The sequence below is a fragment of the Austrofundulus limnaeus genome, unplaced genomic scaffold (genome assembly GCF_001266775.1).
Source record: "Austrofundulus limnaeus strain Quisiro unplaced genomic scaffold, Austrofundulus_limnaeus-1.0 Scaffold541, whole genome shotgun sequence".
NCBI classification, from domain to species: Eukaryota; Metazoa; Chordata; class Actinopteri; order Cyprinodontiformes; family Rivulidae; genus Austrofundulus; species Austrofundulus limnaeus.
Window position 1 is genome coordinate 73,397 of NW_013952943.1, and position 5,660 is coordinate 79,056.

A 5,660-nucleotide genomic window follows, 5' to 3' on the forward strand; every position below is an offset into this window, starting at 1 on the left:
CCCCCCAAGCCTAGAGTGACATATGCAGAAGATCAAGAGCCAGTGAACCATAAATTCACAGGCACTGTTATAAACTCAGAAATGCATATTATGACACAATGTTTTTAGGTTTGCATGTAGTACCACACTCACTCAAACTACATTCTATTCTATTTCTCAGGTTTGTATGCATGTGGCATCACTGATAACAYGAACACCATATTTTTGTGATTCACAAGATTAAGCTTTAATGATTACRTAATTTGGATGATCTCGACAGGAATGTGGTTTTACTTCTTACACTCACACGGCCTCACCTTCCCATTAACTGATTCAAATGATTCATTTAGGAGTTGAAAGAATGGAAACATGTTCTGTTGTAACTTGTTTGTGTTGGGAGTCAGCCTGTACTAACTTTCCCTCGCTTGTCCTTGACAGCGTTACTGCTGTGTTTTTCCATATATGCTCATTTCTGTCTAAAGTTACCACTCCTACCTGGAACAGGTCAGGATCACTCCTATAATCTCACTGACCCGCTACGAAGGAAATTAATCTTGACCTGTGGATTAAAAAAATCCGATCTTGATTAATTGTCTTAAAGGATATTCAGTAGCTTGACAGGAACAGACTGAATATAAATTATGTTGTGACTACACTTCAGTGTTTAAATGTTCTTATCTGTTCTCATGTTTTTTGTCTTACAATAAAAATATTGGTATTTGTAATATTATTTTAGATGTTTGTATTTATTTTCTGAAGTTATTTGATATAGTGAAATGTCTCTGCTTCTCTGGCTATGGATTTTACAGGTCAAAGACTAAAGGACATGTATGAATTATTTGACCACACAGTCAACCACTTCCTGTCTGCTCACAGGTTTAAGAGAAAAAGGGTTAGACATTGGTGTCCTTGGTGGTAATATTCAAACTGAAATCCCTCCCTCACTGTGTGCTTCCACCAAAGTATCACATTACAGTTTGTGGTCAAACCTGTCCAGAGATACGTAWCTCATGTGGGGTCATTTCCAATAAAAATGAGTTCAAGGTCTTACGTTCAGTTACATAAATCAGTAAAACCATTATGATCAGTATGTCAGGTAAAGTGAAGCATTTTGTTTTACTGCTCAAACATCTACATTAAAGGGATCCCCAATTAGTTGTAACATTAGACTTTATTTGATAAACATATATTTTAACTGTAAAATAAAGACTGTATAAATACTATAGGCTGTTTAGTTTTGTAAATTTTTAAAAATATATATTTTAACACAGATGGAGCCATTTTATATACACGCAAAGCATTCTGGGTAAATGATGACGTGGATAGGTCATCGGTGCGAGGCTGCTAGGAGCTATATYCACCTTRAAGGTTAATCTTGGACAATATCTGACGATCGACTCTTTTAAATGAAACCAGAGAGTGTTGACAGAGAGGAGAAGGTAGAAATGACTCAGCCTGTAACTGAAAATATGGATGGAGGACAACAGAGCTGCTTCATAGTAGAACCTCAGCTTAGTCTGTTAGCCTTCGCGCTAGCGCCAATGCTATATTGCCTTATATGTATTAGCTTGGTGCTAGCACGACAAACAAGCTAAACTGAGGTCCTCCATCCATATTTTCAGTTGCAGGCTGTCATTTTTGTGTTCCCCTCTCTGTCATGTGGATGGAGGACCTCAGTGATGAGAGGAGAATGTGTAGCGCTGAGCTAATATATATATATGGTGATAGCATCGGGGCTAACGCTAAATCTAACAGGCTAAGCTGAGGTTCTTCTTCCATGAAGCAGCTCTGTTGTCCTCATCCATATTTTCAGTTCCAGGCTGAGTCATTTCTACCTTCTCCTCTCTGTCAACGCTCTCTGGTTTCATTTAAAAGAGCCAATCGTCAGATATTGTCCAAGATTAACCTTCAGGGCGGATATAGCTCGCTCACACGAGGACCTGTCCATATCATCATTTACCCAGAATGTTATGCATGTAAATAAAATGGCTCCATCCATGTAATATATTTTTAAACTTTTAGTTTAAAAATGATAAAAACTGAACATCCTACWGTACTGTTACAGTCTTTATTTTACAGTTAAAATACATGTTTCTTAAATAAAGTCTAATGTTACAACTAATCAGGGATCCCTTTAAGGACGGATGTCTGGCAACCCAAGGGTCATATGACTTACGTCCAGTACACCAATGAGGCCACCCAAAAAGGCTTATTTTTCTTTTTACTTAAAAGAAAGCACTCAAAGGAGCTCTTAGGATCTAAAAGCTGCTTTAAGAGTTATAAAAAGCTTTAAAAAGTTTTATTTTTATTAAGGGTTCTATTTTGGGAGGCAAACCTGTGTTTAGTCTGCTTAAAGTAGCTGTCTGTCATGAAGGATTTTAATATAAGTCACCACTACAACATGTTGCACAAAGCTAAATATGAGAAGTTTACTGAAGTCACCAGTAAACAACAGTTACTTTTTATCAGAGCAGGAGTCTGCACTCAGGCATCTTATGCCATTGCATAAGTTTATAAGTTTATTTTATTGTTTGTTTGCTTCAGCCGTTTATATTATATTTTTTAAACAAGAGTACAACTGTTACATATCTGAGCGTTAAGTTACAGAACTGTATGTTGGTTTAGTAAACATATATTTACTTGAACATTTTCTAAATGGCAGTTTTAGAAGATATGGTGTGCTGCACTATGTGGCCCTGGTAGTGTTGACAAAATAAAAAGTGTGGCCCCTTCCAACATTTAACATACCCATTCACCTATTAACACTTTAAACATGTTTTGTCAAATGTCTGAAGAATACAAGAGTCTGAGCTTATTAATCTTACCTTTAAAATTCTCAGATTACCGATCTGATCGGATCTGGTTGCATAAATCTTACTCAGCCAATAATCTGCAGACTTCAAGGGATYCATTGATATATCAAAACCAAGAACAATGTTCATTGTCCGTTCTCTGTCTGATCAAAATTGGTATGGTGTCAAATTGAAAAAAAAAATTATTTTTATTATGGGTCTATGCTGCTTTGACTCATGAAGCTGATTCCAAGAAACATTACTTCAAATGACATAAATTAATTCAAAGTAACAAGAAACAACATTTGATCAAACAAAGCATGAATGAAACTTGAAAAAATGCATATTGTTGGAGAAATATGCTTTTTCTTATTTCAGAACTTTAGCTGCAACATTTTATGGACATTTTAAGCCTATTATCATGTTTTTAAAGCAAAGTATCTTGTTTTTGGCATAAATGACAGGATGTGTGTAACTACCCTAACACTACAACAATGATTACACCATTCTTTATCATTTAGGGGGATCCTGTTTTCATATTACAACACTCCTGCAGTGAAATCCCTCTCCTTGGGAAATAAAAAAATCTCAAGTTTGTAGGGGCTACTGAAGGAAAACAAAGAAGAAAGCTTATTAAATTACACAGTTTTAAATATTTCCATACACCCTGACTCATTTTATTGCAAGTAGTAGTGAGTCCATGGTCACATGATGATAACAGACCATATAATAGGTGTGATAAGAACTGTTATCCTGCACGTTATGACAAAATGAGGATGTTGATAAGATTACCTTTTTTTTGTTGAATATAATTTAACTGCTTTGTATGCATACTGCGTCATTTTTAACTCTTTACCAACCCTTGACACACACAGTCAGCATTGTTCATTTAACRGGAATCAAAAACATTTTCGAGTTTGACCTGGAAAACAAAAAGGCCTCGTTGGTGTTTGCTTCACTGAGTCATCATTATTATACGTATTGTTGGGGCTAGACACCATTCTTCCTGCTGTTTTTTCTAAAGGAGGTAAATATTTCCTCTTGCCATTGAAGCCCCATTCAGTGGATTAATGTCAGAATCCCAGGCATGCCGCCATAGTTTAGTCGGGACTGTGCATGGGGAACGCTAGGAATGCRTTGACTATGTGTTTACGGTATATCTGAAAGGTCCCACCACATTCCCTACATGGCTGCTTCCATTGTCACCTCAAAGGGAATGAACAACAGGAACGTTTTTCAGCCTTCATGTCTGCTTAGCTGTGATAACAWAACAAAGGCAGATTTTTGTCAGTGTTCATAAGTAGCCTTTGAAAAAGCTGGAAATTAACAGTTTACCTTCTTCAATGAAGTTGTAAGATTTWTATACATGCTTTTCATAAATTTGATAATGATTGCAATGTGTGAAATGTAGTTATGAACCATAATAGTGTATATTAGCTTACAAAGTTTCCAAACCAAATATTTTTTGAATCAGTTATGAAATGTTATTGTTGTTTTTAATATGGTGACAGTAAATCTATTTAAAAAGTTAGGTCGAGTTTGTTTTCTGGTGTGTTATTTTATCTTGCCTTTTAGTAATGCTTTGTAAATGACTRAAGGTGGTTTGATGTTTATTCCTTTTTTAAGGCTTGAAACGAAAGTAAAAATAAGAAATATTGTGCTGTCTTTACTGAGTGCAAACATRTTGAGTGAGAAGGTGCAGAAGTTTTTGGTCTTTGTTTTTTCGAAGGAGCCAGACTTTTCTATAACATTTTTATTTTTTTTCTTTAGACTTTGGCTGTTTTTCCACTCTTTTTCAGTCAAATACTGGACTTTTTTGTTGTTTTTTTGTTTTGTTTTTGTTTTTCGTTAAGCCACTTGAGTTTTACTCRTGAATTTTTCAGCCATATAAACCTGCTTTTGTAGTCACATTATAAACTTGATTAGAGATGTTTGTCAGTCTTTTGAAAATCTTCTTTTAKAATTATGACTATGACTGAAAGTAAATATCTGCCTATGAAAACATTGAGACTGATGTATCTGCCAAACAAAAAAGCCAGAAATTTGGGCATCTTTACTTACAAAACCTTACTCATCCATTCCACAGTCAGCAGCCTAAAAAAATGCAAACTGTATCTAATTAACCAAATCTTTGTCCAACATGTTGTCTTGGTTCAAACAACTGGGGGATATTTAATGTTTAATAAAAAAAAGCTCTAAATTGTAAAACTAGGAGCAGAATGGTGAAAGTAATATTGGGTTTAAGACCCTGATTGCTCTTTTGTTGGTCATCTGTGGCCTTTTTTAAATTTTAGTGACTTTTTCTGACAGCTGATGATGAAATTTATGCCATATTTTCCAGCACATTAAACCCTCTCCGTATGTATGTGCTATAACTACTTCTTGTGTGATGGCAGGACATCAGCTTTTTGGCAAGAGGACTTTAAAAATTACCTATGATCAAGTTTGGTGTAAATTATRGTATGTGACTTCCTGTTTCCACTGGATGGCACTGTAATGGTTATAGCCCAGGACTCAGTTCACAGAATGGGATTTAGACCTACTTAGCTCATATGTGTACAACAAAGCAAAGTTAAATTCAGCTGAKGTAATTGGCAACARCAGTTTAAAAATCTGRCAGGAGAATAGATGATAGAAAACTAGAAATTGCTATTGTTATGATATATCAAAAAAGGGGTGAACAGGCCTGGCACACACCTAATACAAGTTGTAATATTGTTACGATCAGTCAAACGTTATATGAATGGAAGTTTGGAATGAAACTTTTTTGTCTGTTCTGTTGCTACAAACTTGTTAAATATTAAAATGTGTTTTTTAAATGCACAGTGTGTAGGATTTTGTCAATTCTTTTAGTCGAAATTGAGATAATCACTAATGACAATAATAAAA